Source organism: Chelonia mydas, chromosome 4 (genome assembly GCF_015237465.2).
Source record: "Chelonia mydas isolate rCheMyd1 chromosome 4, rCheMyd1.pri.v2, whole genome shotgun sequence".
NCBI classification, from domain to species: Eukaryota; Metazoa; Chordata; order Testudines; family Cheloniidae; genus Chelonia; species Chelonia mydas.
Window position 1 is genome coordinate 103227852 of NC_057852.1, and position 13364 is coordinate 103241215.

At 44.1% G+C, this 13364-nt stretch overlaps 1 long non-coding RNA gene across 1 annotated transcript; it reads right to left on the reverse strand.

Moving 5' to 3' along the window:
- Positions 1-4012: 4012 nt before the first annotated feature.
- Positions 4013-12331, reverse strand: LOC122465370. Its single transcript, XR_006290163.1, has 3 exons — positions 12206-12331; positions 6007-6151; positions 4013-4590 (listed from the first exon to the last, which is right to left on the reverse strand). It is a non-coding gene; the product is annotated as an uncharacterized LOC122465370 (long non-coding RNA).
- Between the last annotated feature and the right edge of the window lie 1033 nt (positions 12332-13364).

The following is a 13364-nucleotide window of genomic DNA, read 5'->3' on the forward strand; positions in this document are numbered from 1 at the left end:
TTTGGCATTCCTCAAATTTAGTCAATATTTTACTTAATGCTTTCACCTTCTTCAAACTTAAAGTTATTATAAATATCCAATGTTTCCTCCCCAACAACAAAGATTGAGGATTTCATTTTGTCATTTTTTTCCTCTGCCCCTGTGGCTGCTAAATACAATTCAAATCTCTGTCTGAATATTTTCCAGTTCTCTGTAATGTTGCCTGACAATTTCGGACTGGAAGGAGGTTGCAACACATCCACTTCTGGCTCCCCCTGCCCATTTTTATGCTAGTCAAGCTACTATTGTGCTCACCAAATACACTGAAAAGCCTTTGTGCCTGGTGTTCCATGTGCTTCTCTGGGGGGCCTCCCTTTGTCTCTGCTTTCAGTTGCAAACAGAGGAGTTAAATTCAAAATAACTGCACTTTCCTTCTCATTCAGCACTTCTGACACCATGTAATGATCTTGGGGTTCATGAAATAACTAACCAGTGAATGAGAAAGAAATAAAACTTCAATAAAACAAACTGGAGAGCATCTCTGGTGAACTGCTGCACAGAACAGTGCAGTGTTCCCAACCCCCACATTCAGTGCACATCTCCAAACTCCTATGTTCATAATATTGTCCCTTATGAGAGACAGTCTCTAAATTATAATCTACTACCAACATATCTCTACAGAAATAATCTACCATCTCATTCACTCAGGGCCAAGGGGGGCAAGCAGGGGCACGCCCTCCCCCCAATAATAGTCAGGGCCTTGGCAGGGGAGGAGCTCACTTTCTTCACCCCCACCCTCCCCACTATGGGCCCAGGAAGAATTTGCTCTACAAGCCCACTTGCTCCGACTTCTTGTTCAGCCAGTTGCTCAGACAAACAAGTTTCTTTACATTTCCAGGTGATAATGCTGCCCACTTCTTGTTTACAATGCCACCTGCAAGTGAGAACAGACATTTGCATGGCACTGTTGTAGCCAGTGTTTCAAGATATTTACATGCCAGATACACTAAATATTCATATGTCCCTTCACGCTTCAACCACCATTCCAGAGGACATGCATCCATGCTGATGACGGGTTCTGCTCAATAACGATCCAAAGAAGTGCAGAACAATACATTCATTTTCATAATCTGAGTCAGATGCCACCATAAGAAGGTTGATTTTCTTTTTTGGTGGTTTGGTTTCTATAGTTTCCACATCGAAGTGTTACTCTTTTAAGACTTCTGAACGCATGCTCCACACCTCATCCCACTCATATTTTGGAAGGCACTTCACATTCTTAAATCTTGGGTCCAGTACTATAGCTATCCTTAGAAATCTCACATTGATACCTTCTTTGCGTTTTGTCAAATCTGCAGTGAAAGTGTTTTTAAAATGAACAACATGTGCTGGGTCATCATCCGAGACTGCTATAATATGAAATATATGGCAGAATGCGAGAAAAAACAGAGCAGGAGACATACTAGTCTCCCCCCTAGGAGTTCAGTCAAAAATGTAATTAATGCATTTTTTTTAATGAGTGTCTTTAGCATGGAAGCATGATCTCTGGAATGGTGGCCGAAGCATGGAGGGATATAAGAATGTTTAGCATATCTGGCAGGTAAATACCTTGCAATGTTGGCTACAAAAGTAACATGCAAATGCCTGTTCTCACTTTCAGGTGACATTGTAAATGAGAAGCCAGCAACATTATCTCCCATAAATGTAAACAAACTTGTTTGTCTTAGCGACTAGCTGAACAAGAAGTAGGACTGAGTGGACTTGTAGGCTCTAAAGTTTTACATTGTTTTGTTTCTGAGTGCAGTTATGTAACAAAAATCTACATTTGTAAGTTGCACTTTCATAATAAAGAGATTGCATTAAGGTATTTGTATGAGGTAAATTAAAAAATACTATTTCTCTTGTTTATCATTTTTACAGTTCAAATATTTGTAATAAAAATAATATTAAGTGAACACTGTACACTTTGTATTCTGTGTTGTATTTGAAATCAATATATTTGAAAATGTAAAAAAAATCCAAAAATATTTAATAACTTTCAATTGGTATTCTATTGTTTAACAGTGCAATTAAAACTGCAATTAATCACAATTAATTTTTTTGAGTTAATAGTGTGAGTTAACTGTGATTAATTGACAGCCCTAGTTATTACTTATACAGCAATTATTTCAATTGTAACCTTATATACCTCCCACCCTGTGCAATGAATTTGCTCCTGATTAAACCACAATACAGTTGTTATTACCAGAGAAAGACCTCAGGGTGACAGCACGGGACACATATGAATGACTACTGATCACGCACGGTCATCACAGAAGATTACACAAACTTTATGCTAGCTTTGTGCCAAGCTGGCATATTAACTTTATCTAGCAACAGTGATGTTCATAATATTGGTCAAATGGTCACAAATTATAGTCACAGGGTTGCAGTGACCACCTAATTAATAGTCTGTATTGCAAAGTCTGCTAGTATGATATCATATAATATTTTTATTAAACCCTGTTGTGGGTTTAATACTGATGTGTGAATGGGACCTTCATTTAAGATAGTTGTAAGAGACAGTTAAGGGGCCACACCTAAGGCTTTGTCTACACTGGATGACAAAACTTTTGTCATTCAGGTGTGAAAAAAATATACCACAAATGATAAAAGTTTTGCTGATGAAAACTGCCGGTGTGAAGAGCGCTTTGTCAGCCGGAGAGCTCTCCTGCCGACAAAGTTACTGCTGCTCATTGGTGTTGGAAGTTTTTTGTCCGTCGGAGCTCTGTCCTGCTGACAAACAGCTGCTACACTGTGCACCTTTTTAGCGGCATGGCTGTAGTGGCACAGCTGTGTCGCTAAAACGTGTGTAGTGTAGACATAGCCTAAAACAAAGCCTATCAGATCCTATCCAGAAACTAGCACCATGAGGGCGGAAGGTTCCACTGGGTAGTGTGACAAACCGTGAGTGGCGTGTGTGGGAGAGCATGCAGAAACTGAGAACAGACAAGAACAGGGAGAGACTGAGAGGCAGAAAGCAAGAAAGTCAAGCAACAGTCTGTGAGTGCAGGGTGACCCTGGGAAAGGCAAGAGAGGAAGCTCTTTTAGCCAACCGGTGTTGGATAAAAAGGCCTGGGTCTGTAAGCTAAGAAATTGCTCCTTTTGTTCTTGGTTCTTCCTGCATTCAGAGAAGCAGGACTTTGTACATTTCTTGCAAATAAACAAAGAATATATCTGACTCCATCAACTTCTATTTCTAGCTGTAACATTCCCCAGAATACCAAAAGTTGACTAGCTGCTCAGGTAGAAATGGGGCAATTGTACATATCAGCTATTAAGCTAGTATACCAATATGAGGGATATACAATAGCGTTTTTTTTCCCCCAGACAACTCACGCTAAGCCTTAGGGAGCCTCCTATTTTCATTCTATTCTCAACTCCCACACTTAAGGACCTAATGTAGAGTTGACTATCCATGCAGGCAAGCAGAATGAAGTCAGGTCCCCATGAAATCTGTAAACACTATTCCTGAGCCAGGCTGGGAAGTCACTGTAAAGTGATGTGATGTTTGCCCATGGTATGTGCTGACCCAGCATGAAAAGGCTGAGTTTGAACTCTGAATTTGGTGTCGGTCCTGCTTTGAGCAGGGGGTTGGACTAGATGACCTCCTGAGGTCTCTTCCAACCCTAATCTTCTATGATTCTATGAATTTGAAAATTCTCCAATCTAGCCGTGCATCTTGCTACTGACAGATAACTGAGCTAGCCAAGTAGTGCTGAGTTAATGCTGAATTTCATTCTCCTTTCATTTGGTAATAAAGTTAGATGGTGTTTTGATGAACACAAGGCACTCAGACATGGCAGCTGTCCCCCCCCCCCCCTTTTGGTTTTCACACAAAATGTGCTAATTTGAAAACAAACAAACAAACAAACCAACAACAGCTGCAAACATGTCAATAATAAGGTCTTCAAAGGTAGGTCTTAATAGGGTTTTTTAAAATTAGTTGTGAACCAGGTGTGAATAAAAATAATTAACACTTGACAGTGGAGCATGTTAGAACCATTATAATTATGGCTGTGCTAGCCATTCCTTTAGAGACTCTTTAATGTCAGGAAACTATAAATTTCACTCCTCATTTAAACTTGGTAACATATTCCAAAGTATGAACTCAAAAAAATAGTAAAATAATTTAAAAAACAAATAAAAATCTGGCTATTTCAACAGTTGATTAGTTATATTAAATATTAACTGAAAGCCCAATTTTTTTACTTGTCCATCTGTTCAGGTTCTTTTTTAAATTATGCTGTTTTCCTTGAGTTTTGTAAAGGAATCCCTGGGTTTGCGCACCTTTCTTATCCAAAGAGCATGCTTTGCTTTTCCACAGCCTCCACTCTTTTCTGTGCACTGTCTGTGCTGGTACTGAACTTATCAGTTTTGTGATCCAACAGATTTATGGTCCAGTCCTGCAGTCTTCACTCAGTCCTTACTTAGAAAAAGTCCTGTTGCCTGCAGAATGAGACCCTTAATGTTGTCTATTCAATTTAACCTTGGGAACTTGAGTTATCCAATTAGCTTCCTGAATGAAGCAACCTATTTTGGCAATCCCAGGCTGTGAATAGAATTGAGTGTCTAAAATAAGAAAACTTTTGATGGTTTTGCTGTGCTCCTAAGTATTCCACTAAGAAATTCACTTCTTGGGATTGCAAAAAATATATCAATGAAGACATATCATTGCTAAACCTTAAAAAACAATCAGAACCCCAAAACCAAACAAAATAAAGATTCAGAGAATACAAACTATGTGTACTAGTGCTTCCTGAGGGCTACCCTTGCTTACCCCATAAATAGAAATAAATATTTCATACTATATTATAAACTAACATAATGAAATGGAATAAGGTGTTTCAAACTCAGCTCTGAATTTTCTTGTTTTTGTGGTTTAGGTCAACCTCAAGACAGAACTTAATTTATTCAATTTACTATTTTTCAAGGCAAACTGGTAAACTAAAAAAAAAAAAAAACCCACCCCACATTTATATATAAATAATCACTCTTAGTAATCAGTTAATTGCACTACTGAGGCCTGAAAAAAATTGCTTTTAATTTTCTTTTAAAATGTATCCAGGAATCTACAAAGTGATGTGCACTTTGTACAGGCTTAATATGTCTATAGATATATACATTTAAAGTCAAGAGTGATATATACCTTGTACTAAAATAATTAGATGCAATTTATATATTGTTTTATCCTTTATAAAATATTTTTCTGATACTGTACGACTAAAAGGCTTCTATAACATTCACATTACCAACTGTAAAATTAATTAGTTAATGATACATCTTCTTACAAATTGTTTTCCATGCTTGAAAAGTTAGGATTGTTATGACCATGTTGATGTATCTCATTATACACTTATGATAGCAAATTAATGTTATTAGGAAGCATATCTGCATGAAAGTTTGTTACTAATTTTAACATCTGAAACACATAAGAATAATTTGCTTATTTGAAAGCTTCATGGAAACCTATAGATGGATGGAAACATGCAGAGTTCTTACTCTGTGTAGAAAGGTGAATAAACTGAAAATGAAAACAGCATGAACATCCAGGAACCCTCTAGATGATCCTGATGTTATCTTCAAATGAACTAAACTTTATACAGACAGTGAGTAACCTAGGATTTCTCAAAGTGTCAAGTTCCTTTTAAATAGGAAGATATGGATCTTCCTAAACTCTATGCTTATACTACCTGTGTCAAACAATGATATGACAATTCATAAATGACTGAAGAAAAGCAGAATGATCACAAGCAGAAACAAGATGCATACCTCCTGAAGCCCAGAAAGCTGATTTCAACTTCACTAGGGTAAACAGAAAGGCCCCAATCCTGCATATCACACCACATATACTAACCTTTACTCACTTGAGTAGTTTCACTGAAGTCAATAGGACTATTCACATGCGTAAAGTTAAGAACATGTTTATCTGCAAGATAAGGGCCTGATAACATGTGAAGTTTGGCTACAAAAATATTCCAAACCCACCTTTCTTTGTTCTTTTGACCACTTTTGGATCTATGCAGGTTGTGGGCAGTAAAGGTTCTCTTCATATGGCACAACTGGTTGAGACTTAAGGGTACTGCATCCATGAGTCATGTTAGCAAATAGAGCAACACAAACTTTCCAAAAACTGCAATTAGAATATAGATTGCCACGGATTTGATAAATATTGACAAAGAAGGAGCTGTTTAGGGGAAATCAGGCAGAAATTAGACGAAGAAAGCACTGCAAAAAACCAACATACTTCATCTTAAATAAGTAAAAAGTCTCTAATACAGGTTTGAAAGTAGGATAGAAACATAACATAAAGGTAAAAATTCCATCTTAAGTCTGGGTTCTTCATGAAAATATTAAGACAATTTAATTGTGATTGCCAAATTGCCGGCTGATAGAGGTTAGGCAAGAGGCCAGTAGGGATTACTGAGGTCATGAATATTTCTGGTTTATTTATATTTGACAAAATATTATTTTGTCATAAAACCTGCTGTCACAAACTAATCAGTGTAGCCATGGGTTCCTATCTCTTGTCTCTTTGCTCTTCCCAGTGTGCATGCTCTCCAGTTAACTATTACAACTACTTGTTGCATCTTGTCTTGATGTAGAATCCAGTCTAAAGCTGCTCTGTACAGGTGGACTTCTATGTAATCTGTCACAGGGCTGAGTATAGGGGCAAGGGTTTATTCACTCTGAGAAGCTAACAGTATCTGGACCTTAGACTGCTTACATAAGTGGGTGGGTTTGTACAGTGCCAGTTCAAGGGGGAATAACCTTGACTGGGGTCTGTGGGTACTACCGTACTACAATAATAAACAACAATGACTATAATACTAAATAATAAGGCACCAGACACCTCCATACCTGAAGACATTAAATTGAATGTATGAAGACTACAGAAATACTGAATCTCTCATCTTTGGATGAATTTGGGAAAAGCACAAGAAAACTGCTTATGCCTTTACTATTGCAATGTCCTAAGGTATATCCTTTCTGGGCAGCACCTTGTAAAGTGAACGTTGCTCTATAGTATATACAAATAGATTGGGGTGTGCCATACTATATTACACCTCCCAAATGAAGGGCAACAACTACGAATGGCTTCTAAGAGCAATGTTAGCAGTTAAGAAAGTGATTTTGGCCCAGGTTCTGGATTCAGATGGGAACTTTCCTAAAGTCCTGAGACTTGGTTTTGGGCCATCTCAGATTTGTATTTATATTTATTTATTGGTCTTCCTATTATAATATCTGAGAGTCTCACCAACCTTACATTCATTTAGCCTCACATTCTGTAGAAGAGGAACTGATCCAGACCCATAAAAGGTTTTATGAAGTTCCCACGGTCACAAAGGAAGTCTGTGGCAGAGCCAGGAATAGATCCACAAATTCCTGATATAAAGTCCAGTGTCTTAACCACACAGATCTCCTGCACAGACATGAACTCTAATGAAATACAGTTCATATATTGTATGACTTCCATTACACACCCTACAGCCAAGAAAATTATTTATTTTCCCTTTTTTCTTCTGTTTTGGTTCCGTTTTCTGATATATGTTGTCGTAAAGCACCCGTCAACTCCAGTTCAGATTTAAATACTTTAAAGTTAAGAAGGTTATAATAAGCATATATTGATGTCTATTGAGTTGAATGACAAGATTTATTAACCTGAGGGGGTAAGTGTTGCTGAACTCATCTACAGTCAGCCAGGACACCCTCATTTTCATCTGCAGTCTAAATCAGATAAAAATGTTTAAGACCTTGGTACTGTTCACCTATGAGCAGGTAAATATTGGAAACACACTGACTCACCGCATCACTGTTTACCAGATCTGCTGACAGCAATTCCGGGACCCAGGGCAAAACAGTCAATGGGACCCCGCTGGTGCCCAGACAGCTGCTGGCTGTGCTGCTGGGCGCACTCCTCTGGCACAGCCAGGGCTTCCACATGCCCGCCTGGCTGCCTTCGCTGCCACTGGTACCATCTCGTGCCCACTTAGGAGCATAGGCGCTGACTTCCAGATTTCCTGGGGGGGTTTCAATCCCCTGCTCCCTCCTAGGCCCCTTCCCCAATGTCCCACCCCCACCCCACCTCTTCCCACCCCTGTTCCACCCCCTTCCCCGAGGGTGCCCCATATACAATTGGTGCCTCCCCATGGGGGCAGGGAACAATCTAAAAGGCAGATCAGGTGTCCCCCCACCCGTGCCCAGCCCAGGGCCACCATGCTCTCCTCACCCCATGTTACCTGCTGGGGGGTGGGGAGCTTTGTCCTCGCACTGCACCTGACCCCCTACCCGAGCACATTTTGCCGCTCTCCCTGGCAGGCAGGAACCCCGGCGGGGAGCAGGAGGGATCCTCTTTTAAGACTGGCCCCTCCCGGTTGCTGCTCTGCAGCCCTGCCTGGCAGCTGCCTGACAGAGACTGGATGGGGAGGAGGTGGCTTGTGCTCTTCACCAGCTCGGCTGCCAGGGACCCCGGCACCCAGGCTGGGGTAGGGAGCGGAAGTCACTTCCCCAGCCAGGCTCTCTCAGGCTGTTGGTTAGGACTGCAGAGCAGTGTCTCAGTGGCTGGAAGAGACTGGTCCCACCCCTTCCATTCCCGGCATCTGGGCCATGCATCGCCCAGGCCTGCCCCACCTCTTCGCACTCCCCACTCTCCCCAGCACCTCCGGCACACCACCAAATAGCTGACTGCGGCGGCCAGGGGACACAGGGGGGGACGGGAACTGGTGGAGCCCACCGCTGGCAGGAGGCACTGTGGGTGAGAAGGGGCCCGCCTGTGCCTATTCCTAGGAGCCCTATAGTGCGTGGGCGATTTAAAAGGGCCCAGGCTCCCGGCTGCCACTGCTGCTACTGCGGCAGCAGCAGTGGCTGGGGCCCCCAGGCCCTTTTAAATCGCCTGGCCCCCTGGGCAATTGCCCCTTTTGCCCCTCCCTGTCAGCAGGCCTGCTGTTTACAACTAACAATAAGCCAGTGTTTTCTTAATGCATGTAGAAATCTCTCTTTTGTTAATATTATTGAACACAAATAATTATCAGCAAAGATAAACATTCAATAATGGGTAACATTTCACATAAAGACTTAGGACCAGATTCAGTGATGAGCTGCCAAAATCTTAACAACCAGTTCCCTATAAAAAGTTCTGGTTTAAGAGATGTGCCCCAGTATGTATTTTTTATACCAACAGGGTTACCATATGCCCGTATTTTCCCGGCGATTTAAGACAGCGATTTAAGAACCAAAAAGCCTGACCTGTCCGGGAAAATATGGATGTATGTTAACCCTGCCTAAAGTTCTTTTTTAAAAAGATGGGCCTGAACTAGAAATGAGCTCCGTTTCACATGTGTAGGTCCCTGCCACTCCCTGGGGGTGTGCTAGGGTGACCAGATGTCCCGATTTTATAGGGACAGTCCCGATTTTGGGGTCTTTTTCGTATATAGGCTCCTATTACCCCCTACCCCCTGTCCTGATTTTTCACACTTGCTGTCTGGTCACCCTAGGGTGTGCACATGTGTGGGTCCCAGCTGTTCTTGCCCCCCTCATTGTGAGGTGTGCAGGTATGCGAGTTGTGCAGGGTTACTGCCCTGGGAACTGCAGGGCACCAGTGGACGTGGGGCCAGCTGCAGACAGGGGCGTGGGGCAGGGCTAGCTGGAGGCAGGGCAGGGGGTGCGGAGTTGGCTGGAGACAGGAGAGTGCGGGGCTGGCTGCGGGCAGGGCAGGGAGGTGCGGGGCTGGCTGGAGACAGGGGCTGGCTGCGGGCAGGGCAGGGGGTGTGGCAGGGGCTGGCTGCGGGCAGGGGGTGCGGGGGTGGCTGGAGATGGGAGCTGGCTGTGGGCAGGGGGTGAGGGGGTGGCTGGAGGCAGGGCAGGGGGTGGCTGGAGACAGGGGCTGGAGACAGGGGCTGGCTGCGGGCAGGGCAGGGGGTGCGGCAGGGGCTGGCTGCGGACAGCGGGTGTGGGGGTGGCTGGAGACAGGGGCTGGCTGCGGGCAGGGTGGTAGGTACTCACGGGGAGAGCAGCAGGACACAACCCAGGCCCAGCAGAGCAGCCGGGGACCCACCAGGCTGCAGGGCACCAGTGGACGTGGGGCCAGCTGCAGACAGGGGCGTGGGGCCAGCTGGAGGCAGGGGCGTGGGGCAGGGCTAGCTGGAGGCAGGGCAGGGGGTGCGGAGTTGGCTGGAGACAGGAGAGTGCGGGGCTGGCTGCGGGCAGGGCAGGGAGGTGCGGGGCTGGCTGGAGACAGGGCAGGGAGGTGTGGGGCTGGCTGGAGACAGGGGCTGGCTGCGGGCAGGGCAGGGGGTGCGGCAGGGGCTGGCTGCGGGTAGTGAGTGCGGGGGTGGCTGGAGACAGGGGCTGGCTGCGGGCAGGGTGGTGGGTATTCACAGGGAGAGCAGCAGGACACAGCCCAGGCCCAGCAGAGCAGCCGGGGACCCACCAGGCAGCAACGGGAGCCCCAGGGCCATGGGGGAGCAGCAGCAGCACCACGGCTCGAGCCCAGAGCCAGGCGGCAGCCCACATGGCTCCTGCAGTGCAGCGCCCCCGGCAGTCAGAAGAGGAATTACATCACTTCCCGACTGGAGCCCATCAAAGCCTCAGCGCCCCCTGCAGGGAAGCGGGTTAACAACCAGTTCTAAAACTGTTTCAAAAGTTAACAACCAGTTCGCACGAACCGGCTCCAGCTCACCACTGACCAGATTCATTCCAGGCCTGTGCAGGGAGAGGGGCCCCTGGTAACAGCAGGTACAAGGTTACAACATAGAGTTTAAGGACAGAAGAGACCAGCAGATCATCTAATCTGACCTCCAAGCCACATGCCACCAAGCCCCGCTCAGCCACCCCTGAAAGGCCAGCAACTAGAATTAGACCAAAGTATTACAGCTCTTTGGAGGCTAAACTATTGGTGATACAGGCAGAGAACAGGAAGGTCTGAAGTGCACCTAGGCCGTTGCAGTGGGAAGGAACTGATTTGGTGAGATATATCCAGTGACCCATGACCCACGTAGCAGAGGAAGGAGAAAATGCCTCCAAAGACCTGTGATCTTCCCTCTACCAGGGTGAGTACAAGCTGGGGAAAAGGGCACGGCCAAGAAAGATGCTGAATGAGTGCATCACCATTGCAGCCTCAAGTCGGGCTGCTCCTGTAGAACTTCTGGTGAAGATTAATGCTGCGCTCCCCTAAATGAAATGCATCTTGCCTTGAAAGTGACTCCCCCCTGGTGCAACAGCCTGCACTAGTTCAGGGAGATGCAATTTTCACCTTCTTGCAGAGGGTGTGTGTGGGGTGTGTGGGTGGGGGGGAAGGAGGAATCTGTCCTTTAGTATATTGAGGCATAGATGTTGGCTGTGAATTTGACCCACACAGTGCCAGATTTTGCCTCTCTAGCTCTCTCACTCACCCTTCCCATTGACTACAAAAGAAGGGAGAGCATATATCTGCAAAGATGTTAGCATTTTTGTCTTGTAAATCAATCACGCCTAGTCCAAATTAAATGTGTCCATTGCTTCTTACACAATAGTATGTTGGTGCTTACCAGATTTTAACACATTATTGTGAGCTGCCTTGCCACAGTGTCTGAGAGCACTGTTAATAAATAACTCCGTACTATGCTCCAGAAACACTTGGGCAGAAGCAAGGGAAGGAACAAAAGTTGAGCAGAGCTAAAATGCAAGGGTTGTTGATAATATAATGTTTATCAGCTGGTGTGTGGAAATAAATCCAATATTATGACGGCGATAGCCCTTCTAAGTCAATAGGTTTTTAAACTGAGCACTTAGCCCGATCTTCTCTAGCCCCCAGGGTGAATAACTCCTTGCTTCTTCAGACCCCTCTATTTCACAACAAGCACTGAGGTCTTCAATTGCAGTGAATTTTGTTATCAAATTTAATTTAATTTTAATTAAGGAATTTAATTCAGATATACTAGAGCCCAAGTCCTCAAAAGGTACTTAGGTGTTGTTCTGCTCAGTGTTGCAATGTTTAACCCGGACATGGCCTGCCACCCAGTGGTGTCCTCAGCCCTGAACTAAGTACCCAGACTCCCCATCCAACACATAGAGAGAGTTAGGGAAAGAAACTCCCTAAGAAAGTGATCCTCAGAAACCAGCAAACCGAGAATGCCCACTTAAGCTAGCCAGGAGTGAAATGCTGAGGACAAGAGTAGAGAGAGGGGAGGAGAGGGCCCCAGGAACCTACCTGGCTGCCCATGTGCACCTGACTGATGGACCAAAGATAGGAACATCCCTCCACTCCGGATCGTTAGCCATGGACTCTCTCCTGAAATTAGACAGCTAAACCAGGTCAGTCAAACCCACCTCTCTTTCCTGCTCAATACCTCTCTCTTGCTCTACGTTTCCATGTGCTCCCAGCTGTCTTTTGTGTGGGTGCTGTGCTCATCCCCCACCTATCAGTGGCCTGCTATGGGGTGTGGTAGGCATCAGGTGTGGTCAGAGCATGCTGAGGGATCAGGCATTGCTAATGATATAGGCATTTCCCTGCTTAGCTTGAGAATCTCACTTCAGGGCCCCCAGGGCTTCCTCTTGCGTTAGGGCTCTGAGTGACTTGTTAGCTGTGGGGTGTACTAGGCAACTTTGTGAATGCTGACCAGTTCAAACGTGGGCATCTGGAGGACTTAGGATCTACAGTGTTAGGTGACAGCTGTGTGGAGGCTTTGAAAATGTCAGTGGCACCTAAATGGTGGGCTTAGGTGTCTAAAAAGGCAGATATGTGCCTAAATATTGTCAAGGATCTGGGTTTAATGCAGAAAGAACAATTCTAATAACCTTCTGGAAAGAAGAAAACTCCAAAGTGAAAAGAATTAAACCAGAGTGATGCTTCAGGAAAGTGACATTACGTAAGTAAGAATATGGCATTAGTTCTGACATTTGTAAACAACTTGAAAAAACCTTTAAGAGGTTAATGCTAATTATATTAATGGCTTTCATGCTAAAAGATGAACTTTCCCACTCAGGCAAACTTTGAAAAAGAGAATATTTAAATGTAAAGCAACTTTTTTTATATGCAGTTTTTTTTAGCTCTCTTTATTGCTACAGTATTTTTAAACACTGAAGGCACTTTATATCTGTATAGAAATTTTCTCCTTTACAACTAAGCTTCTTTTCCAGTTACACAAACAAAACAAACAAACAATGTTAAAAGAACATTACTAAGGTTGCAAAATCAAGCACTCAGAAGTTAAGAAATGCCAGTAAAGTTGCCTAAGCAACCTTAATTCCTCTCTCTTGTGTGTATGTATCATGAAATAATCATTACAAACTATTTTGCTTGGTCACATACTATTATGCTTGACTTTGCAACCTTGATAATGGTCTTTCAGTGTAGTTATGTGTCTGTA